The sequence below is a fragment of the Typopeltis vanoorti genome, chromosome 24 (assembly GCF_054136105.1).
Source record: "Typopeltis vanoorti isolate ZY-2024b chromosome 24, IOZ_Tvanoo_1.0, whole genome shotgun sequence".
Lineage (NCBI taxonomy): Eukaryota > Metazoa > Arthropoda > Arachnida > Uropygi > Thelyphonidae > Typopeltis > Typopeltis vanoorti.
The window spans coordinates 90,268,668-90,294,739 of NC_143572.1; the positions used below are offsets into that span (position 1 = coordinate 90,268,668).

The following is a 26,072-nucleotide window of genomic DNA, read 5'->3' on the forward strand; positions in this document are numbered from 1 at the left end:
GATATGTTTAACAACCCGGGGCCTGATGACAATGAAGTTCTTAACCGTCGGAATGAGTTGCTTGGAGTTATTAAAGTCAGATGAATGTTGTGACACGTCAACAGAAAAAGAAATCCAAGAAGTAAATAGAAAAGTGAACTTAAACAGTGTACAGTCATTGTCGACGACATGGCTGTTCAAAAATCAGAACATGTTGGTCCTAAGAGACCTAGATCAATCAGTGTCGCCACTGATTTTTCCAAAAGCTCTGACGAAGTTAAGAAAAAAATAAGAAAATAAAATAAAAAATTACTTAATAAAAATTTAGCAACCAACAGTCAATATATCAGTTCATTGGCTGTCTCTGCTATTAGAGAAAAGAAAGTTAACCCCGTTTTCTTGAGTAGCATGCACTGCAGCCACACGAGAGAACAGGGACATTGAAAAAGAAATTGAATTCTGTAATTCATTGACATAACTTTCAGCCTATTCCTGCATTTCGTGGAGTAGTGAGAAAGCCACATTCACGAGGTTGCAGTTAAACCTTAAATTAACAATGACCTAAACTTAAAGGAGACAAAAAACGGTTAAGTCTTTTCTTTTCAAAGAAAAACTTTAAATTCATAACAATCTTAAAGTTAAATTCACTTTATTAAACTTCCTTGCTAAATTTTAATTTTCCAAGTTTACCCACATTTCAATAGCTTTTAGCTCTTAAACAGAAATGACTGGGTAAATACATTCACCGAAGTGATCAGTACCAGTCTGATTTGTTTTTATCAGACTAATATCTGATACGGGTTCGATCAGAACCCAAGATATTAAACTGATTTTTGAAATGCGGCGAAGTGCTCGGACCTTGCTCCACCTTTGCCACGAATTGCCCTGCTCTTACACTGCCTCCAGGGTCAGCTGACTCCCTTTGGAGAGAATAATTAATCCAAAAATAGTTTTGAAAGGAAACTAGGATGCGAGATTTTCCTTTCTCTCTCAATTTATTCTGGATTAAAATGGCTAGTGTAATTTACTTTACAATAAAATGACTGAAAAGTGATGTTACTGGCAAATTTAATTCTGAGTAATACTTTTGGATACGTCTGTTTTGGCACTGGTCACTTGTCTCCAGTGCATTAGGTGATTTGTTTGTTAGTAGCATCCGGATGGAGTCGAGTAGCTGACATTGGTAAATCTTATTCCCACAAATTTAAGCCTCATAGTAGATTAATTACTTTTCGTCACTGGTTCTTGCCGCTTCTGTAAAACGGCGATCCGCTCTCTCATTTCCTTCTAGCTGACCGAGTATGCGCGTTCACCGGGGCTGAACTTGCTTTCCCATCCCTCTAGAACAGTGTTCCAGACAGTTCAGATATCCGCGTACCCCTCTCTTAAATTTTCCTTATTACGAAGTACCCTCTAATAATTAAAATTAATTAATGTAAAAAAAATCATTTTATTTGAATTTATTTCTCCATGTAAACACAAAACATGAATTAATGTTAAAAGAACAAATTTTGAAAACGTTCCTCTCTTCCCACCATGAAGATCCACAATTCAAGTAATTCATATACTCACGAAAAGTTTTCATCCTCTTCCTAGTTGGTTTTCTAGAGATCACAGGCAACTCTCATCAGTGTTCCATTTGATCCGGTGTTGCTTACACCCACTTGTATTTGCTATATTGCTTTCTTTTGGGAGTTATTTATAAATAACTTCTTTAACCAACGATCCATACGTATGAATTGGAAAGTTTAAATAAAAAAAATAAAGAATACTGTATTTACTCGAATATAACTTTTTTCCCCAAAATTAAAGCTAAAAATTCGAGTTGTGCCGAATTTTCAGGAAAAATGAAAATGGTGCGACTGACCAAGAAGTCTTTATCACTACTTTGACATCAAGAACAGTGTGCGCAACGTCAAATTCATGACCAGACATGTCAAAGCGTAGTTCTTAACATCAATGCTTTTAATAAATACCTCTTTAAAAAAATTAGGGGATGACGGGAGGCAAAATATGCAATTGCACAGGGGGTTCAATAGGGACGGCACTGATTATACCATAAAAGTAGCAGCAAAAATAAATGTGAAGTGTAGGGAAGTCTAATAATGTAACTTAGATTGCACTCACGCAGAAAACGGCAAAGCAACTGCATTTCTTGCGATAAGTGACTGAAAGTTGATACATACACGAAGTAATCCTGTGAAGGATTTATCGCACTTTCTAATGGACAGGATGGTCAAATGCACTTATATATATATAGCTTATTTGAACAGGTGTTCAAATTTATGCAGGTCTTGCTGGCCGTATATATAAATAGACGTCCTGGCCGGTTGGAGGTTAATTCCTTTGTACTCTATAACTACCGAGTCATGGTTGCTGTCCTGTGTAATTAATATATATCCTCGACTTCAGGGTTTAACAAGAGTATTGCAGCTCTCTTTATTCATCCTTTGGAAAATATTCCATATTTCGTTGGAAAGGAAAGCCACATATTTCGTTGTTGGGTTCTTGTATTATGTATTTATTAAATTATTCTAATCAAGAGTTTTGTTAAAGTTATTTAGAGCCGTGATTATTTTGAAGGCATGGCAGGAAAGTAGTGCTATTTCAGCAAACTTTATTATTGTTCTCCATAATGAGGGGTTAAATTTTCACTTGTCCATAAGTAGTTGTATGTCGGGCAGTCTTTGCTTAGTTTGCAGTCAGTTTGGCATGCTAGTTGTGATTTCATAATTTATGCGAGGCTAAATTATATTATAACGGATGGAATCCTTATCAAGAACGTATATATTTCTCAATATATTGCATGCAGTATTATGTATGAATTGTCCTACTGCAATTGTGAAAACTGCTTTATTTTAACAGTTTTCCAATTCACGATCACTCGTGAATCATCGGATCAGCGTCGTATATGAACGAAAATTGCGAGCCTGCAACAACGCAAAGAGTACGATGAGGACTAATGATAAAAAAAATTATGTGAATCACTAGTAAATGTAAATAAGACAGTTAAGCAGATAATAATCTATGGACTCTGATTATATTGCAAGTTAAAATAACGATTAATACGTTTGAGCTACTTTTCCAGTGTATAGTAGCTTTGACAATGTACGTAAGTTATAACAAGAACAAATAATTCTTTAGCTTTCAAATTCTTAAGTATGGATCCTTGGTTAGAGATTGGATTTACAGAATGCAGAAGTGAGAAAGCAACACAGCAGATAAGAATAGCGTGTTATCTGTCTTTCTTTAACCCTTTGACGGTGTCCGACGAATATTCATCCTCGTGTTAATCAAAGTTGTAGTATTATTATATCTTCATATGGAAGATGACATCTAAATTTTTGTCACTTCCATTGAATCAGACTGGCAGCGGTGGTGTGGGGGGGAAGCCTTTACCAGTTAATCCAACTATGAGCGGGACGCTGGCTTTAAGTGTAGATGAATAATTATACGGGTAGATAGTCTGACCAGCAGGTTTGCTTTAAGCCGTTTCCCCGACGGTTGATTAGGACTGTTGATCTAATTAAAGAGGCTCGTCAGCATAGCCTAACATGAGTAGAGAGGAATAACTCTACTAAGGACAATATTTGAAAGGGGTTCTTTGAATTCTATCCCCTTTTCTTAAAAAAGAATTCTACATCAACAGTACTTAGAAAGATTTGGACGTAGGGTTCCGTGCTCTGAAAAGGTCTGTTTCGACAACAATGTAAATTTTCGTGAAAAAAAGTATTAGAAAAGAACGTTATCGTATCAGGGAACTGCAAAAATTTTAAGCAGAAACCACGATACGTATTACAAATAATGAAGTAACCTAACTCTTATCGAAATAATTAGTCAATTTAATTACAAAATAGCATTTTCAAAATAAATGAAGTTGCTATATCTTGTGAAGTTATACGTGTGTGTGAAACTCAGGCAGAGGGAAAGGGTATTAATGAATCACGACCTGCATTTCAAAAAGATAATGATAGACTGCATTCCAACGTTTTTTTATTCCATAAAGAAAATAATTTTCCAAGTAATTTGACAAAGCAATTCACAGGATATCATTTATCATTATTTTTACTGCAATTCTATCCGCTAAACGTTAGAATATTATCGTGGGTAGTCAAATACAACAGAATTTGGAATATTACTGTCAAAAATAAACTAAGGAATACGACACATGAGTGCATGCGAATGGCAATCTTAAAATATAATGCTACCTATGCCTTTAATAAATTGTTTTTTGAAGAAAAAAAAACACAACTAGAAACAACGAATTACGAGCATGAACAAGGGGACTGTGTCAGCAACTGTAGGTTGGCATACTCTATTTCTAAAGAAGTAAATGTCTTAAAGGAAAGATAATTTCATGGCAGATGTGGTCCCACTCCCCTTAATGGAAGAGCTAAGTGGATATATATATATACACACACACACACACACACACCTAAATCTAGTCTAGAAGGTTTTCATCTATGTTTACAGCAAGTTTTATTGTAATCGGATTTATGCAATTATGCAATTATTTATGCATTGCAATTATCAAATCAAGCTTCTTCCATTGAAATGGAAGTGCGAAAGTTTATTTCTACTTTTTTCCAAAGGTAAAAGAAAAAACTTAAAGAAAAATGCATACCTTAGAACTATATTGAGAATATGATGTCATTAATCTTTTTGTTTTCATTAACTAAAGCAAAAATAGAAAACTTACAGACCCGCGGGTTATGATGATGAGCCGTTACTGAAAAATAAGACATACTTAGGGGAGTGCATTAAATAGACGAAATCGAACTTCTCGCTGCTTTGCTATTGGTTGGGACTTCGCTTATTTTTATTATTGCATAACGGCCAATTGTCTGAGAACATGCAGGGGCGACAGTCAAGTATTCATCGCCTTATTCTTGACTCTTATAGCTACAGTTTCAGATATTCATCATTTTTTAAATTATTTTGAAGATACAAAATAGTTGCTTTTTTATTCTCAATATCTAGTATATGCTGTAATTTCATTGAAGTGCAGGAGTTGGAATTTTTGTTTCTTTTTGGAATTTATAAATAATCTTGGTGTGGGGGCAACAATTTCTGAAACAAAAGGTGGTAGCGGAAGAAGCGGTATGTAAACTAACGATTAAAGTGAACAGAAAGATTTCGAAAGTGTCGAATGTTGACTCTGAGGGAAGATCAAATAACTATACGAGCAGAGTTCGTCGCAGGATGCGAAAGAATGGAGACAATATAATAATTTAAAAACATAACTTATTGGGGGATTTTTTAGGATAGATGTAGATTAGTACAGTGCATAAATTAAGTGCTATTTTATTTTGTGTTTGAAAGATGTTACTTTGGGCTCAGTTTTAATACAATTAGTGAAAAATGAAAGTCCAATTGCTGACACCACCAAAAATGAAAACGTTGCATTTGAGCAAGAAATAAAGAACTCAGGACTGCGCAATTTAAGATGGTTTTTTTTTTTTTTTTTTGAAAACCTCGTGCAAGGAGGATCGGGTCTTAGGAGAGAATGAATTACTGAAAAGTTCTGACATCTTAAAAAAAAAACACATAATAATTATATGGAATATTCTGCGATTCCTTGCAAGAAGTCTCAAAATTGTGTTAACAAAGATGGCATGCATCATCACCACATATAAAGTCAGTTCCAATTTATAGTGGGCAGTAGAAGTGAGAACTGTTACGGAGGGAATGTGTAGAGTTCTCACTTGGCCTCAAATTGTTTTTCCTTCCTCCTTATTTCTATACCATGTATAATACCATGTAACCACCACTTTTCCTATTTGCGGGTGAAGCCTGCCGGCTATATTTTTCCTCTTGCATGTTTCGTGCAGAGGGGGAGCAAAGGTTACAAGCTGGGTAGGAACCAGTGCAACGTGAGAAAAAAACTAGCACCTCTGAAAAAAAATTACTGTTTGTCTTTTCCCCAGTCAGGGGTTTAGGTCAATCAAGACCTCAATAGTACTGTAATTAACAGTTACTACGGTTTGTGTATTATTAGCAGATCAGCTTAATATCTTGGGGGCCAATGGGACCCGTAACAGATAACAGATATCAAGCTGATAAGAATAGATATTAAGATTTTAGTGCGCAGATTAGACTAGTACCGATCACTTTGGTGTGATGTTACCCAGTCATCATTTCTGCTATAGAGCTAAAGAGCTCTACTTACAAGGATAAACTTTAAAAACAAAAAGACATGAAGACAATTTCTACTGTCTGTTACAAAAATTCTACTATATCAATGTTTTAATGGGTGGGAGAGGAGACTATTCCCCACTGATTCAAAACTGACCGCATAAGAGTTAACTTATGCGGTCAGTTTTGTTTGTTGGTTGGTTGCTAGTTGTTAGTTAGTCTCGGTTTGTTACCTCATTGACTATTTGTAATATTAAGCTATTGATCTCCCTCCACAAGCAGGAGAGAATATTTGTAATATTCTCTCCTGCTTGTGGAGGGAGAGAAGATTAGTTTTCTGACCTGTTGGGAAAATTCCAGCAGGGAGAAGTATTTGTTAAGTAAGTATTAATACAGTAGGATTTGATCGGGGAGTTTTAGTTAACATATCAAATTTTAATTCTAAATTTATCATTCCAAAGGTAGGCTAAGCTGGGGGGGGGGTGCACCATTGACGACTAAATTCAGCTGAACCCACCTCTTCCAGTTTTATTGTCAAATAATTCTTAATACTAGCTCTATAGCTTATGACTATATCAGGCAAACCTTTTTACAATTTTAAAATATGATATATTGCAAATTTTCCAAATATGGTATCAAAATTCAATTGTGGTATATAGAACTAGATCGCACTGCTTTTTAGGCATGGTTGCAGGTAATTCAAATAGACTAATTGATAGGTTGGAAGAGATTCTGGTGTTAAATCTTATTCCAACCATACGCCAAACGGCTTGTGCAATAAACAATCATAGAAGAGGTGGGCGATAGTTTCTATCGCCCACAACCAATGTGTTTTCTGCTCTCTGGCAGAAAACACATTGGTCTATTGCTCTCTTGTTTCATTTAGAGACCAAGTAGTTCACCGGAAGAATTTTATAAGTGATTTTGAAGTTCAGCACTTTCCTGGTGACATACAGAAAATTAACAGTGTTATCTTTCCATGTATATTTTTCTTCTTCTGTCAAAATTTCTGTATCCTTTAAGGACCCGAGGATGGGGTAGATTGTTGCTCTATTATGAGATTGTTGTTTGGTTCTTGTAGATATGGTGAAATTGTGCTGATGGTTTTTATGATGTCTAGGTACCCTTTAGAGTGAAAGATCGCTTGTGGTGTTGCATACATAATCTTGAAAATTTTGCAAAATCTTGTACCTAACCAGTATTTTATCAGACCATGGGCAATGTGAATAATCCTCTTCACATTGTCCATGGTCTGATAAAATACTGGTTAGGTATTTAATGAGTAAAAGGCTTTAATGAGTACAACTAGGCGGATTGTAGCAATATTTTCTGTTATCAGTGGGATGTTGAAGCCTCCATTGTCAATTATTCTTGTCATTTTTATTCTTTTTATTTTGTCTTTCTGGTTTTTCCAGAGGAAGCTATAGATTATTTTTTCACGTTGGTTTATGAACTGTTTCGTGGTATTAAGAGGAGAGATATAATATGTGATGACTGGAATCATGAGATGTTTAATAATATGTGCTCTTCCTGTGAAGTCTTTATGATACATGAACCCCATTTAGATTTGATTTTATTAAGTTTGTCAAGGATTTCTTTTTGGTTGGAAAGAGTGTTTTCGTTGTTAAAAGAAACTCCAAGGATTTTAACTGGGGAAACTGATTTCTTAATTTCAGGCCAGAACCCAATAGGAAGTGTGGTTGCCTTTTCTTGGTTAATTTTAGATCCTGGTGCGTGTTCGAAAATATTAATTGAATGGGCGGGTCCATCTTTTGAATTCTCTCTGCGTATCAGTATATTTATGTCGTCTACATACATTAGGATTTGGAGAGGTGGGCCAGCGTGTTGCGGCAGCTCTACACCCTTAATGTCTGAGTTTTGTGTAATGTGGTTAGCCAAGATTTCGATATATATCACATAAAGAACTGTGGATAATGGACATCCTTGACGTACTTCTCTTATGATCTTCATTGGAACTGAGAATGTTTCATTTATTAAAATTTTACTTTAGATATCATGGTAAATAGCTTTTAACAGATGCGGAAGGTTTGTCCTATACCGTGTTTTGAAAGTGTTTGAAATAAAAGCTTGTGACGTACTCTGTCAAAAGCTTTGCTTTGATCTAAGGTGATTAATGTAGCTGGAATTTTTTTATATTTTAGATATGAGTTGACATCTCGTAAGAAGAAAGCATTGTGTGATTTTCGTGCACAGATCAGACTAGTACCGATCACTTTGTTGTATTTACCCAGTCATCATTTCTGTTTTAGAGCTAAACAGCTCTGGAAATGTGGGTAAACTTTGAAAAAACATTGAACTCTATAATTCATTAACATAACTTTTAGCCTATTTCTGCATTTCGTGGAGAGTGAGAAAGCCACATCCACGAGGTTGCAGTTTAACTTTAAATTAACAATGACCTATATTTAAAGGAATCAATAAGTACTTTAGCAATCAGCAGTCTCAGTATATCACTTCATTGGCTGTCCCTGCTATTATCTTAAAAAAAGCAAAGATTTGACCCTGTTGTCTGGAGGAGCACGCGTTGCAGCCACTCGAGAGAACAGGGACAGAAAGTTTAAATTAAAAGTTAGCAACGAGTTTAATAAAGTGAAGTTAACGTTTAGATTGTTACATAATTAACGTTTGACGACTTTGAAACGAAAAAAAAAACTTGAAATGAAAAATTACTTTAAGAAAAACGGTTATTGATTTGTTTTCTTTTTATAGTTTTTCTTATCCTGGTCAGAGATTTCGGAAATATCAGTGTCCCCACCTATTGATCTAGGTCTCTTAAGACCAACATTTTCAGAATTTTGAACAGCCATGTCGTCAACGATGACCGTACACTGTTTAATTAAGTTGATTTTCCTATTGTTTACTCTTTGAATATCTTGGTCTGTTGACATGTTAAAATATTCACCTGATTTTAATATTTCATCAAACATCTCATACTGACGGTTAATTACTTCAATATCGTCATCAGGCTTAGGATTATCAAACATTTCTTCCAACATTAATGCAGAATCATTTTTAAATGGGTTTGGATCTGTAACATTTTGGCTTTTTTTATTATAGAAGTTTCGGCAGAATTTTTAACAATGGGCACAGACGTAGAATGAAAATCTTCTTCTTCTATAGTATATAATAAAGCTTTCCCTTCCTCTTCAACATCAATAGACTTCATATCTCTTGTAGAGGGAGTACCTTTTTGTTTATTCTGATTAGAAATATTTTTTTTTTGCAGAAGATAGAGGGGGAACTCCTCTAAAGACACTATAGATGTTTTGGACGTTGGAATTTTTTATGAGAAGAATTTCCACATTGATTACACGGTGCAGTGCAGCTTGCTTGTGAATGGCCTATTATATAACAGTTGACGCATCTATTTAGGGGACAGTCTTTTGCAGGGTGCCCTTATTGCTGGCATCTTCATCAAAGTCTTGTCATGCCCTGATGGTTTGTCAGTATAGTGTGTTCTTTGATGCTGATGAAGTTTGGGATAGTTTTCTTGACATTTATTTTGATATAGATTTTATCTCCTTGTTCTATGGTGGAATATTTGTCAAAATGAATTCGGACTATTGCTAGGACCGAACCATACTCTTAAAATATCGACTTCAATGTTTGGTCTTCCCCCCCCCCCCACCCCCCCCCCCCCCCACCCCCCCCCCCCCCCACCCCCCCCCCCCCCCACCCCCCCCCCCCCCCACCCCCCCCCCCCCCCACCCCCCCCCCCCCCCACCCCCCCCCCCCCCCACCCCCCCCCCCCCCCACCCCCCCCCCCCCCCACCCCCCCCCCCCCCCACCCCCCCCCCCCCCCACCCCCCCCCCCCCCCACCCCCCCCCCCCCCCACCCCCCCCCCCCCCCACCCCCCCCCCCCCCCACCCCCCCCCCCCCCCACCCCCCCCCCCCCCCACCCCCCCCCCCCCCCACCCCCCCCCCCCCCCACCCCCCCCCCCCCCCACCCCCCCCCCCCCCCACCCCCCCCCCCCCCCACCCCCCCCCCCCCCCACCCCCCCCCCCCCCCACCCCCCCCCCCCCCCACCCCCCCCCCCCCCCACCCCCCCCCCCCCCCACCCCCCCCCCCCCCCACCCCCCCCCCCCCCCACCCCCCCCCCCCCCCACCCCCCCCAGATCCATGCCATCTTTGTTATGTCAATTTTGAGACTTCTTGCAAGGAATCGCAGAATATTCCATATAATTATTATGTTTTTTTTTTTTAAGATGTCGGATCTTTTCAGTAATTCATTCTCTCCTAAGACCCGATCCTCCTTGCACGAGGTTTTCAAAAAAAAAAAAAAAAAACCATCTCAAATTGCGCAGTCCTGAGTTCTTTATTTTTTGCTCAAATGCAACGTTTTTATTTTTGGTGGTGTCAGCAATTGGACTTTCATTTTTCACTAATTGTATTAAAACCGAGCCCAAAGTAACATCTTTCCAACACAAAATAAAATAGCACTTAATTTATGCACTGTACTAATTTACGTTTATCCTAAAAATCTCCCAATAAGTTATGTTTTTAAATTATTATATTCTCTCCATTCTTTCGCATCCTCCGACGAACTCTGCTCGTAGAGTTATTTGATCTTCCCTCTGAGTCAACACTCGAAACTTTCGAAATCTTTCTGTTCATTTTAATCTTTAGTTTACATACCGCTTCTTCCGCTACCACCTGTTGTTTCAGAAATTGTTCCCCCCGCACCAAGATTGTTTATAAATTCCAAAAAGAAAAAACAAAAATTCCAAATCCTGCACTTCAATGAAATTACAGTATATACTAGATATTGAGAAATAAAAAAGCAACTATTTTGTATCTTCAAAATAATTTAAAAAATGACGAATATCTGAAATTGTAGCTATAAGAGTCAAGAATAAGGCGATGAATACTTGACTGTCGCCCCTACGTGTTCTCAGACAATTGGCCGTTATGCAATATTAAAAATAAGCGAAGTCCCAACCAATAGCAAAGCAGCGAGAAGTTCGATTTCGTCTATTTAATGCACTCCCCTAAGTATGTCTTATTTTTCAGTAACAGCTGCATACATCATCATAACCTATCGAGCCCGGAAGTTTTCTATTTTTGCTTTAGTAAATGACAACAAAAGAACAAAGATTAATGACATCATATTCTCAATATAGTTCTAAGGTATGCATTTTTCTTCAAGTTTTTAGTTTTACCTTTGGAAAAAAGTAGAAATAAACTCTCCCACATCCATTTCAATGGAAGAAGCTTGATTTGATAATTGCAATGCATAAATCCGATTACAATAACACTTGCCGAAAACATAGATGAAAACCTTCGTGACTAGATTTAGGTGTGTGTGTGTGTGTGTATATATATATATATCCACTTAGCTCTTCCATTAAGGGGAGTGGGACCACATCTGCCATGAAATTATCTTTCCTTTAAGACATTTACTTCTTTAGAAATAGAGTATGCCAACCTACAGTTGCTGACAGTCCCCTTGTTCATGCTCGTAATTCGTTGTTTCTAGTTGTGTTTTTTTTTCTTCAAAAAACAATTTATTAAAGGAATAAATAGCATTATATTTTAAGATTGCCATTCGCATGCACTCGTGTATTGCGAAGCTCTTATTCCTTTGTTTATTTTTGACAGTAATATCCCAAATTCTGTTGTATTTGACTACCCACGATAATATTCTAACGTTTAGCGGATAGAATTGCAGTAAAAATAATGATAAATGATATCCTGTGAATTGCTTTGTCAATTTACTTGGAAAATTATTTCCTTTATGGAATAAAAAAACGTTGGAATGCAGTCTATCATTATCTGTTGGAAATGCATGTCGCGATTCATTAATACCCTTCCCCTCTGCCTGAGTTTTCCCCCCACAACTCACGTATAACTTTACAAGATATAGCAACTTCATTTATTTTTGAAATACTATTTTGTAATTAAATTGACTAATTATTTCGAGAAGAGTTAGGTTACTTCATTATTTGTAATACGTATCGTGTGGTTTCTGCTTAAAATTTTTGCAGTTCGCTGATACCGTTCTTTTCTAATAATTTTTTTTCACGAAAATTTACATTGTTGTAGAAACAGACCTTTTCAGAGCACGGAACCCTACGTCCAAATCTTCCTTAGTACTGTTCATGTAGAATTCTTTTCTAAGAAAAGGGGGAAAAAATCCAAAGAACCCCTTTGAAATATTGTTATGCGAGTTATTCCTCTCTACTCATGTTAGGCTATGCTGACGAGTCTCTTTAATTAGGTCAACAGTCCTAATCGACCGTCGGGGTTACACGCTTAAAGCAAACATTCTGGTCAGACTATCTACCAGTATTATTATTCAGCTACACTTAAGCCAGCGTCCCGCTCATAGTTGGATTAACTGCTAAAGCAACGGCTTTCCCCCCACCCACACCACCGCTGCCAGTCTGATTCAGTGGAAGTGACAAAAATTTAAATGTAGTATTATTATATCTTCATATGGAAGATGACAACTTTGATTAACACGAGGATGAATATTCGTCCGACACCGTCAAAGGGTTAAAGAAAGACAGATAATACGCTATTATCTGTTGCTTTCTCTCTTCTGCATTCTATAAAACCAATCTCTAACCAAGGATCTATACTTTAGAATTTGAAAGCTAAAAAATTATTTGTTCTTGTTATAACTTACGTACATTGTTAAAGCTAATATACACTGGAAAAGTAGCTCAAACGTATTAATCGTTATTTTAACTTGCAATATAATCAAATAGTCCATAGATTATCTGCTTATCTGTCTTATTTACATCTACTAGTGATTCACATTTTTTTTTTTTATCATCGGTCCTCATCGTACTCTTTGCGTTGTTGCAGGCTCGCAATGTTCGTTCATATACGACGCTGATCCGATGATTCACGAGTGATCGTGAATTGGAAAACTGTTCAAATGAAGCAGTTTTCACAATTGCAGTAGGACAATTCATACATAATACTGCACTCAATTTATTGAGAAATATATACGTTCTTAATAATGATTCCATCCGTTATAATATAATTCAGCCTCGCATAAATTATGAAATCACAACTAGCATGCCAAATTGACTGCAAATTAAGCAAAGATAGCCCGACATACATTATGGACAAGTCAAAATTTAACATACATTATGGAGAACAAAAAAGTTAGCTGGAACAGCACTACTTTCCTGCCATGCCTTCAAAATAATCAAGGCTCTAAATAACTTTAACAAAACTCTTGATTAGAAAAAAAAATAAATAAATACATAATACAAGAACCCAACAACGAAATATGTGGCTTTCCTTTCCAACGAAATATGGAATATTTTCCAAAGGATGAGTAAAGGGAGTTTTAGCTTTAATTTTGGGGAAAAAAGTTATTTATATTCGATTAAATACAGTATTCTTTATTTTTTTTATTTAAACTTTCCAATTCCTACGTATGGATCGTTGGTTAAAGATTGGATTTATAAATAAAACCCCGAAAGAGAGCAATATAGGAAATACAAGTAGGTGTAAGCAACACCGGATCAAACGGAACACTGAAAAGAGTGTTGCCTGCGATCTCTAGAGAACCAAGTAAGAGGATGAACTCTTCGTAAGTATATGAATTACTGGAATTATGGATTTTCATGGTGGGAAGAGGAACGTTTTCCAAATTTTTTTCTTTTAAAATTAATTCATGTTTTGTGTTTACATGGAGAAATAAATTTAAATAAAATTAGATTTATTTTTACATTAATTAATTTCAATTATTAGAGGGTACTTCGTAATAAGGAAAATTTAAGAGGGGTACGCGGTATCTGAACTGTCAGGAACACTGATCCAGAGGGATGGGAAAGCAAGTTCAGCCCTGGTGAACGCGCATGCTCTGTCGGCTAGCAGGAAATGAGAGAGCGGATCGCCATTTTACAGAAGCGGCAAGGAACCAGTGACGAAAAGTAGTCAAAATCTACTATGACGCGTAAATTTGTGGAAATAAGATTTACCAATGTCAGCTACTCGACTCCATCCGGATGCTGCTAACAAACCATCACCTAATGCACTGGAGACAAGTGGCCAGTGCCAAAACAGACGCATCCAAAAGTATTACTCAGAATTAAATTTGCCAATAAAATCACTTTCCAGTCATTTTAGGATAAAGTAAATTACACTAGCCATTTTAATCCAGAATAAATTGGGAGAGAAAGGAAAATCTCGCATCCTGGTTTCCTTTCAAAACTATTTTTGGATTAATTATTCCCCCCAAAGGGAGTGAGCTGATCCTAGAGGCAGTGCAAGAGCAGGGCAACTCCTGGCAAAGGTGGAGCAAGTTCCAAGCACTTCGCTTCCTTCCAAAAATCAGTTTAATATTTTGGTCTCTGATCGAACCAGTATTAGACATTAATCTGATAAGAACAAATCAGTTTAATATTTTGGTCTCTGATCGAACCAGTATTAGACATTAATCTGATAAGAACAAATCAGACTGGTACTGATCACTTTGAATGTATTTACCCAGTCATTTCTGTTTAAGAGCTAAAAAGCTCTTGAAATGTGGGTAAACTTGGAAAATTAAAATTTAGCAAGGAACTTTAATAAAGTGAATTTAACTTTAAGATTGTTATGAATTTAAAGTTTGACTTTGAAAAGAAAAGAGACAACCGTTTTTTGTTTCCTTTAAGTTTAGTTCATTGTTAATTTAAGGTTTAACTGCAACTTTGTGGATGTGGCTTTCTCACTACTCCACGAATTGCAGGAATAGGCTGAAAGTTATGTCAATGAATTACAGAATTCAATTTCTTTTTCAATGTCCCTGTTCTCTCGTGTGGCTGCAGTGCATGCTCCTCAAGAAAACAGGGTTAACTTTCTTTTAGCTAATAGCAGAGACAGCCAATGAACTGATATACTGACTGTTGGTTGCTAAATTTTTATTAAGTAATTTTTCATTTTATTGTTTTATTTTCTTTTCATATTTTTTCTTAACTTGGTCAGAGCTTTTGGAAAAATCAGTGTCGCCACTGATTGATCTAGGTCTCTTAGGACCAACATTTTCTGATTTTTGAACAGCCATGTCGTCGACAATGACTGTACACTGTTTAAGTTCACTTTTCTATTTACTTCTTGGATTTATTTTTCTGTTGACTTGTCACAACATTCATGTGACTTTAATAACTCCTCAAGCAACTCATTCCGACTGTTAAGAACTTCATTGTCATCAGGCCCTGGGTTGTTAAACATATCTTCCAACATTGATGCACTATCTTGGTTAAATAGGTTTGGATCTATACCCTTACTGAACTTTTATCTTCTATTATAGTAGCTTTTGGAGAGTCTGAAACAATGGGAATAAAAATAGATGAAAGATTTTCTATAGTATTCAACGTTTTACATTCCTCTTCAACCGCAGTAAACTTCATCACTGTAGCGGGAGTACTGTTTTGTTTGATTGGGTAGTATCGTTTTTGCAGAAGGTAGAGGGGAACTCATCTAAAGACATTATAGATGTTTTAGACTTTGAACATTGGTATCGTCTGTGGGAAGAATTTCCACATTGGTTACATGGTTCGGTACAACTTGGTAGTGAATAGCTTATGTAACAGTTGCCACATTTGTTTAATAGACAATCCTTTGCAGATTGGTCATCTTTTTGGCACCTTGCCAAGTCTTGTCATTCCTGAATAGTTAACCATTACAGAGAAACCTATCGATGTTAACAAAATTGGGAATTGTTTTTCATAAATTTTATCTCTTCTGTAAAAATATTAGTGTTTAACTTTACCCCAGTCCGGGGTTTAGGTCAAAACACCTTGTTAATACTTTAGATTTAACAGATACTACTTTAACTATTAGCTCATCAAGTTAATATCCTGGGACCCGTATCAGACAAAACTTAAGAACAGATTTTGTTTGAGTACCTTGACTGTTCAAACCTAATTTTCGTTAGATGTCCTGCGTGACCAGGGCATGACTTCGCCAAGGCCGTTGGAGGATTTAATCACTGATAAAATACAGTTATCGAAGTTTTCAGCCTCCGCTTCCACTTCTCAAACTATACTTTATACCTTTTGTAATTTACCACTTTGAATCTATGAAATTCTTTTTCGTCGTTGCCCGCTCTGGCCACTAAGTAAGAGGGGATTTTTACTTTGCAGGCCTGGGAATCCTGGTGAAACTTATGGTCTTGAAGGCAGATAGGAAAGATAAGAAACTTGTCTTGAAGAGGGTCGGAGAGGAGTGTTTCAATGTAAACACTTGTTTCGGGGATCTAACTAGTAAAGGTGCCAGTCCTTTGTGTAGTTTCTGTTCACTGTGCAATCTACCCCACTTGTGAGTTCGCCCGTAGAGGGCACGGTGAGCAGAGGTTAATAAAACTATTGCTTTTCAAATACTATATTAAGCTTGATTTTATTATAACTAGGTTACTAAATGTATATACATATACTTACATATTAGCCATAAATTCGTCATGGTTAGTATTCTTTTCCACTGTTACTTCTAGGTAAGGGTAGTAGAATACTTACACTAATGCACAAAAATTTTTTAGTATTAATTATTTATAAATTAATATATATTAATTTAAGCTAATAAGTACGGTTAGTAAAGGATCAAATCATACCTTCAGAGCACTTGGCGGCATTGTAGTTCATCCATCCCAGAGGCCATTTTCATGGCCGCCTGAAGTTGGTCTTTCCTGCTGCGATGTAGGGTCCTAAAGTCTCACATATTCTAAATTGCTTGTAACGAGACTTTTGACATTCCATTAGTTCCTTAGTCTATTGTATTATGTGCTTGTGTATCAAAAGTGACAAGAGTTATCCTTCGTGTATTTGCGCTAAAATGGGAGGTGTGCACCATTTTTGGTGATATTGTACTCTCCCATTAGTGTCAGGTTCGTGTGCATGTCGTTTCTGATTGAGCACCTCGCCGATGCCAGGATGTCTAGCAGACCAAAATGTGGATCGAGTGTGCGCTGGTTTTTCTGATTTTCCATATGTGGAAACGGAGTTCTTTGATTGTGAAGAGGATTAAGTTATTGGTTTTGTGTCTATGTTTAAGTAAACTATGCCTTCTTTTGAGGGGAGAGGGATGTTAAACTTATTTCCCACGCAAGTCCATACTCTCTGGGCAATCGTACAATACGTGTTCGACTGTCATGTGGGGATTTCACTCTTCTATATAGTTCATGCCACTTTAGGAAGAAGGCATGAGCCATTCTCCAAGCGAGGGCACTTCTGGATGGGTATATGATGTCGTGTTTATGTATGTTTTCCCAAGTTTTTTCCGTGGTCCGTCGCGGATGTTTTTGTAGGCTGTATGGTGTTATTTTGCTGGATAGCTGACAGAGGCTATCAGATTGATTTTCCCCCTTGTTTTTAGGTTTTGTAGCTCCGTTATTATATATTTGAGTAATATTTTGTTGAATTTAATGTTATGGGTCCCGGAATTCTAGTTTCGCCAAATAGCGGTATTTTTATTTCAAGCTAATGAAGGGCCAACCATTTAGGTTGGTGTTGTAGCACTTTTCTGTTTTCATGGACGCCGCCGTGATTTCTTATTTAAAGTGTTTAGTCAAACCCTCCCTGTGCTGTTGGTCCATACATTTCGTCTTTGGCTGTCTCTTCTCCTTTTGGATTACTTCCTGTTCTGTGTCTTTCATGCCATATTGTTTTGTATTCGGTTTTATATCCAAGTCCTGGATGAGGCTAGTGTTCATTTTCCAGTAACCTGATCCTGTTTCCATGCCCCGTACCAAAGGTATTTTAACTTCGACCATCTTGTGGTCGGCTACGTGTTCTGTGATGTTGATGTTGTATGTTTCCGTCTCCCGTTGCTAGGGCTGTAGTTGTGTAAATTCGATCTATTCTCGTGTGTTTTTGCAGGTATTACTGCAGGTTGCGGAGAAAGTGTTACCTTTTTTGCCATCCAGTGGCCTATGTCTGTTTCCCGACATGCTCTGACGATTTCGGCAGCTCCCTGTTTCCTGTGAGATTGTTTCCTCCCCGTCTACTAGACAGGGACCTCGACGCAGTTCCAGTCTCCTCTGATGACGAGGAAGTCGTGGCCTGCGAGGTAATTGTGTAGTCGCGATAAGGAGTGTCGTTCTGCTTCCCTGTTTGGTGCGTATATATTTACAATTTTGTATGTAATGTTGTCAATTGTGATGTGTATCTGCGTATGTTTGTGATGTGTCCTGTTATAGGAGTTTTGACCATAATACCAATCCCTTTTCCTCTATCCGTGCCGAAGCTCCAGAAGCTTTGGAGGTGGTATGTCTGTTCAATTTTCTGCACTTGTCTTATGGTGTTTATGTGGATTTCCTGTATGAGCAGGAATTGTATATTTCTTTGTTGCGTTATTATGAATTGCTGCTTGTTAGTATTTTTGAAACCCTGAACGTTCAGGGTTGCTATGTTGATTGTTGCTGCCATGTTGGTTATTTAATGAAATCGTATGTCTACTGAATTTTCCCAAGCCTTGAGGACTGCTGTTGCCATGTTTGGGTGCAAGTTTACACCCAAAGTTTGGCATGCCTTGCAGATGTCATCTTTTAAGGAATGGCTTTCCACTGGGAAGTCTAGTTTGCCCCATTCGAGAAAGGGTCGAGTTGCAACCTCATTTTCGATCGGGTATACTAAGTGTGTACACCAACTTTTGCTTTTGCACCATTAAAGGCCTCATCACTGATTGCAAACAGTTGTTTTACTGGTATTGTATTTTGTTTTCGTGAGCGTGTAGTTCGTGGCAATTGAGATTTTATGGCAATCTAATTGTACGGCAATTGGGATTTTAGTCCTCTTGTGTTTTCCTTTGCTACTTCCGGAGTTTCCTTTTCAGGTGGATTTTCCTCCGTTTCTACAGCTCCTATGGTTACTGGTAGTTTGTCATTAATCATTTTTGCCATTTTCCTTCGTGGACATGCTGCACTAAGACAGTCTCTTGAACTACACTGTGTGCACTGCAATGCTACCCCACCATAGCTCAAGACCAGTTTCCAGCTAGCCACTATTAATATTAGGGAATGGTTTTTCCATCGTCATGGAGAAAATCTTATTCCCAGTTAATGTTTCAGAAGACTCTGACTGTTTGTCTACTTATGCTGATCTCTTTTCCATAAAAACTAAGTGCTTCCTTGATACACAGATGTCGAAGCTCTATGGGTAGGTACTCTTTGGACACGGATGATTTTCCGTGGAAGTCCCACTGTGTTGGGTTGATTTTTTGCCCCTTGAAATCAAATCCTTCGAGAAGGGTATCTCTTGATTTGGAGCTTTTTGTGTTATTTGGAACCTATTTCCTGGGAAGTAGTTTATCCAAATCACTTCCTTTTCATCCCATAATATTTTTGAGTTCTCTTAGGACTTTCATCAACTGATTCGTCTTGAGGAATTGGATTGTTGGGGCAGGTAAACGATGGTGGGGCCCATATTTCGTTATGGGTGTCTTAATCTTAAAATAGTGGGTGTTCCCATGCTGTGTTCGGGGAGAATTGTAGTGTTCCCCACCAAAAAATTAATTTATTTAAATCTAATTAATAATCAGTTATATATACATACACATGCATATTTTATAATTATATCCAAATTAAAACTCAAATTTAAATTTTCTAATCTTAATTCCACAATTTGTATTGCTAGAATAATTTGGATGGCTTGATGAAATTACCAAAGGAAGATCAGAGGGGGGAGGCGTGCCCCAAGTGATGCGGCCCCGAAGGGGCTTCACTGCTTCGATGTTTGCCTTCGTGCTTGGGTTCCAACGGGCCAATCCCCTCTTCTGTAAACTACATGAGGACAAGGTTTAGTTCTTTTAAATTCTTTCGTCATGGTTCTGCCAAATCTTTGATATTAAATCCAATGCTTTGTTTTCTATTAACTTGGACAAGGTATTACAAAGCGCTTTTACTTCATCTTCAGAAAATTGTTGAAATGGATACAGGTCGCCTGGAATTAGTGCAGATGTCGTACTTAATGCGTCTGACCATATCATGCCTACTCTCGAAGAGTTGATTCTTTGATTGACGTAAAGAAAAGGTTCTTCCCCAGTTTCTATCAATTGCTTAATTTTCTGGGAGTTTTTGTTTCCCAGTAAAACATTCTTTTACTAAATCTCCCATTTCCATGATAGTGGTTTCAAATTTAATTCCATTATTTTGCTGTTACACTGAAGTTCCCGAACCTTGGCATGGAGGAAGTGGTGGGTATTGAAATGTTTTCTTCTCCTTCCTCTACTTCTGTTTCTCTTTGTATTCTTTTTCTTTGTCTGATTCTTCATTTCTTTTGGTTCCTTTTGTAGGTAAAAGAGGGCATTCTTCTGCTGATATTACTGTTGACCGTTGGGCACTGGTATTTCCTGTGCTCTCGGTCTCCATAGTGGCTACATAGTTTTTTTCATGTTAACTGCGATTGCCCTATGATGGCGCAGTTTCCGCACCTATTCATCGGACAGTCCTTTGCAAGGTACTCATTCTTTTGGCATCTGCCACACAATTTGACTCCTTGGCATCTGTTCATGACCAGATGCCCTTTTTTATTCACGAAGTTAGGTACTGGCTTCGTCATATTTAGTTTCAGATAGATTCCGTTTCCCCGCTCAATTTCTGTTTATTTCTCAAAATGTGGCCTGACAATTTCTAATACCGTTCCGTATTCTTTGAAAGTATCTTCGAGGGTTTGTTTATCTCCGCTGGCAATTTTCGGAGATATACGAACTTAACCCCGCTTCCACCAACTGGTGTCGCGAGGTGACGTTCATCTCCTGTAACAATCCCATTCTCTATTAGTATATCCTTCGTCTGCTGGTTACCTCGTACAGGCCTCTTTGATAATCGCAACAATTAATGTTGCAGATGTTTACAATTCCAATCTCGTTCACCGTGGCATCCGCGACGTCCTCGGATTTGACGGGCTTCTGCAAAGAAAACCTGACTGTCAAATCTCTGTTGCTCCATCGACTGGCCATTCTCAGATGGGGTTTGGTCAGGGAACAGAAGATCTACGGTACGAACTTTAAATTTATATTTGATATATCCCTCCCCTCCTGTCTACAACAGGTACTACACTCTGGGCTGGCAATGGAGGCAGGAACAGGTCCTACACTTCGGATTAGTCTTGGAACTCTCTGGAACAGATACTACAAACTCGGATGAACATGGAGCTCTTATCTGGTTGCGTTGATCTTAGCCAAAAGGCCGAGAAGCGACACAATTGACGTTCATGACTTTACGGGTGAAGCAGATGCTTTTCATATTCCCCGCTATCTGTTGTGGTTAGAGTGAAGGTAAAATTTATGAGCAGATTGCTCGCCCTGATTGGGCATGGAGATTATGCATCACTAAAGGAGGCTAATATAGCTTTTGGTCTTCAATATTTGAATATGTCCGTTGGATCATATGCTGCAGCTTGCTGAAACAAATCGTTGGAATGTGTGGATGTCTTTAGGAGAAATTTGGATGCTAAGGATTGTAGAAAAGAGAAAACAGGCAATATTTGTTTCTGTGTAGTTGATTGTTTCTAACATACCAGGGGGCGTTCAGAATCTTTCTCATGCACTTGTTTTGCACTCGCTGTATTTGGATAATGTTAGCATTAGAGATGTGGCTTCTGGCCGGAGAGGCATAGATGATTATAGGACGAATCGTCATCTGGTATAGTTGCAATTTGATTCTGTTGCTGAGCTTGCTATTTCTATTAATTAGCGGATAGATCTGAGCTATGGTTTTAGATGCCTTTTGTGCACGCAGACTTAGCGTGCTGATTGAAAGATAGCTTTTTGTAGAAAATCGCACCCAGGAAAATTTGACTGCCAGGGAATTTTAGTATTGAATAGTAACAGATCTCCTACAGGCGACATTGGCCTTTTTGAGAAGAACGGCTGAGCTCTTCTGGGGGTTGACTTCCAGTTTCCAAAACAAAATTTTTACCTTTTAAATAACATTTTATTTTCCTTAACAGTGTTTTTTAATATTAGAAATATTAAATTCTAAATATTAATATTAAAAATATTTAATATTAGAAAGCTTTTGGGAATTTCAAGAATTGAATAATTTATAAATATATCACTTACGGGTTGTAAGTTTGTATTTAAACACAAAGGTAACGTTCTATTTGAATTCTAAAATATTAAATTTAAAATTAATACCGGAACTGAAAGCAGTTACAGGAATTTTATTTCGCTAGTATTCTAAAACATCCATTATTTGGAACAATGCCATTGATTCATCAGATAACTGGGGTCTAACTACAAAAAAACATAAGTAACATTTATGTATGTTCCTTTAAGGTTTATATTTTTTAAATATGTTGTATAGGAAAATATGCTGAGTCTCTATTTGTAAGCCAGCTTGTTTTTGACCCAACACACAGTAACGATTAGATCTAAAGAAAATAACATGCTTATGCTTCCAGAGAGGGCAAAGAGTTTTTTTACATATGTTCACTCAGAAATATATCAAACCGACTGAGATTGTTAAAATTAAGTGAACTTAGGGAATCTGTATTTAGAATTGATAATGTCTGTAAAATTAGCAAGGGAAAATTGTTTCAGTACTGATATGTTCTTATTAGATGTGTATAAGATAATCTATGTATTAGAGCCATGTCAAAACAGTTCGGAGTTGCGGTGACCAATTGGCTGCAGCTATCAGCATGACGTAGTCATCGAGAGAGGGCTTCCTTATTTTGCAATATAAGGTCCGGCGTGAGATTCAAATCTGTCTCCCATCCTCCACTACAAGTATTTCCCTTCCTACTGGGAATTGGCGTATATAATACGAATTCATAAACCTGGAAAAGATCCTACTTTGCCTCAAACTTACAGACCAATCAGTGTCATCTCTAATCTCGGAATATTTGCAAGAAGGTAATCCTTACTAGGCTTCAGGATTCAGTACTCAGATTAAATATCCTGCCTGAGGAGTAGTTGGGCGGCTTCCTACAGTTGCATAGCACCACGCAGCAAATGTAGATTGGTAGAACATATCATCACAGGTTGTAATTGGCGTCAATGCACTGTGGCTGTTTTCCTAGACTTTGCTAGTGCATTGGCAAGGTTTGGCATTATTAGTTTGCTATACAAACTAATATCATCTGGTGTACCAATCGGCATCAAGGCATATCTCTACGATAGATGCAAGTGAGATAGAGTAGTCTCTACACACACATCTTGGATGGAGTTCCACAAAGGTCCTTACTAGCACAAATCCTATTATCTTTATTCTTGATATACCACGCAACCCATTAGCTTCAATTAAAGCTCATTATGCTGATGACACAGCAATATTGGCCAGATCATTAAAGCCTCGCCTATCATCAAGAAACTGCAAGAAAAACCTACTGCAAATTGAACAATATTTTGCCAAATGGACTCCTGGTGAATCCTCTGAAGAGCGTAGCCGTTCTGTTCTCTACAAGATCAGTGTTTCCTAAAGAATGTTCTATTTTTAACACAAAATTCAGTGGAAAAAAGATCAAATATCTTGGTGTAGTACTAGACAGAAAGTTGACTTTCAACTCCCATATCAAGACTCTCTGTGCAAATACATCAAAAACCATAGCCCAGCTCTACCCGTTGCTTAACAGAAACAGTAAGCTGAGCACCAGAATCAAACTTCTCATATACAAACTGATGGTTCGTCCAATACTCACTTATGCCTTATCGGCCTGAAGTCATACTTCAAACTCGAATATTATCAAATTACAACGCATTCAGAACAATTGTTTTAGAATGATCCTGGGTGCCCCACGGTTCATCCGAACTGTCCAACTGCACCGAGACACGGAGGTCCTAATATTTATACTTTCATGCAGACTATAACAACCAAATTCTTCTCAAAAGAAAACTGTGCACATTAACAGACTGATTCTACTGACTATGATGCAATGGACTATTCTAAGCACAAAGACCTAAAGCCATCCTCGAACATCTCAACCACCTCATCCCCAACACTGAGGATTAATCTCCTAGCCCACTCAGTGAAAGCAATTAGCTTCTCAACTCGTTATCTCTAAGATAGCCGGGAGTATGAAAAGCTTTTGCTTCACCCGTTACTTCAGTAATGTGAATAGTCAAATCTGTCTGGTTTTCTGCCTGCATTCCCATCCAAGTCCTGGATAGCTATCGAAGCTTGCCGCCTGTGCCCAGCAACAATCTCCCGGTTGCTGTTGTACTATGTCGAGTAAGGTCACCAAAAGAATGAAGTCGGAATTCCAGTAGAGCCGTTGGTAAGTTAAGCCAACATAAAGTCAGCGAAGGAAAACCTTAAAAGATAGTGGAAATAAGTCGCAGATGCTATGAAAACACGTGGTGAGAAAATACGTAAGTGAAGTCATCGAAGGGAAACCTTCGAAGATAGCAAAAGTAGCTGATGCCATAAAATACGTGGTGAGAAAATACGGAAGTGAAAGCGTGGAGGGAAGTCGCGGAAACTCCATGAAAAGAAAAGGCGGTAATGTACGATTTTTCATACTCATTATAGAATTCTAATCATAGAAGGAATAGGAACCAAGGAATTAAGCTCTACACATTTACCTTTCATATATTACCTGAAGGACTGTTTTTGGACTAATCTGTCTGTCAAATAAGCTGGTGCCACTCTACGCTGATGCTGAGAAAGGAACCAAACCTTCGAACTGTTTATTTGGAAGAAACTTTATGAGATGTTAGATATTAGCTTGAATATTAACCAAGTTGGGGAGGATAAAGCTTGAGTATAAATAAGAATATTATCCCATCTTAAAATATAAGACGGAATGCGTCTGGTATGCTCCACGCATAGGATTGTATATAACTATGTGCATGTGTTTTTATGTGAGCACTGAGTAACTCTGTGTGGAATAATCGACTCTGAATATAATATAAAAGAGGCTGTGGGACTGTTAGATTAAAATTAGGAGTAGAAATTTTGGATATCTTAACTAAAAGGGAGTTCAGACTCCCTAGTATTGAAATTACTAATTAAAGTGTATATATGCAAGTGTTTGACATAAATGTATTTCTTGAACTCAAAGTTCATGAGTGTTTTCTGAGATTTGAATTAGCAATTATTGAACTTATATCGCGCCTGTATAAGTAAAGTGGAATCCATTGCCACAAGAAAAAAGGGAAGCCCCGACTGCAAATCACGTGATCCCTTTATTTTTTAGAGTTGTTTTAATCGTGTATCAGAAATAAATTGCCAGCTGGCGCAGTGGTTTTAAACAATTAAATTTGTCGGCAACTGAATATCTCATGTCTTAAGTGACAGATAATAGTAACTTAGAATAAAAATTTATGAGAGTAAGACGATGTGACAGTGGCATAGCAGTCGCCAGGATGTACTCGAAAAATAAAAAAAATCAAAGTGCATGATAAGTTAATCTGAATCTCAGAAATAGAACTCATTTAAGATTGAAAATATAATAGTGAATTATTGAGTTAATAATAGTGGATTAATCTGAAAGGGTGAGTATGTCCTTAGAAATATCAACTGTGATGTTTGGACACTGAGTTTTCCAAATCATGAACCCCAAACAAATTTCCCAGAGAAAGGGGAGGATGTTAACAAATTTTTGTAACTGCGTTATGAAAATTTTAATTAAAGGGGCTTTGTGTCAGAAAATATGCTGACTCACTATTTGTAAGCCATCTTTTTTCCGACCCAACACACAGTAACGATGAGACCGAAGGATAAGGACATGCTTATGCCTCCAGAGAGGGCTAAGAGTTTTGTAAATATGTTCACTCAGAAGTATATCAAACCGACTGAGATTGTTAAAATTAAATTAACTTACGAAATCTATTTAGAATTGATTATGTCTGAAATTAGCAAGGAAAAATTATGTCTCAGTACTCTAATGTTATTATTAGATGTGTATAAGATCTTTGTATTAGAACCATGTCAAAACAGTTCGGAGTTGCGGTGACCAATTGACTGCAGCTATCAGCATGACGTAGTCAACGAGAGAGAGAGCGTCCTTATTTTGTAATACAAGGTCGGGCGTGAGATTCAAATCTGTCTCCCATACT

At 37.6% G+C, this 26,072-nt stretch overlaps 2 non-coding genes across 2 annotated transcripts; one reads left to right on the forward strand and one right to left on the reverse strand.

Annotated features, from left to right (window-relative positions):
* The first annotated feature begins 715 nt into the window (after positions 1–715).
* Positions 716–901, forward strand: LOC150093547 (U2 spliceosomal RNA). Its single transcript, XR_016550484.1, has one exon. It is a non-coding gene; the product is annotated as a U2 spliceosomal RNA (small nuclear RNA).
* A 13,436-nt stretch (positions 902–14,337) lies between these two features.
* On the reverse strand, positions 14,338–14,533 carry LOC150093548 (U2 spliceosomal RNA). The gene has a single exon (XR_016550488.1). It is a non-coding gene; the product is annotated as a U2 spliceosomal RNA (small nuclear RNA).
* Between the last annotated feature and the right edge of the window lie 11,539 nt (positions 14,534–26,072).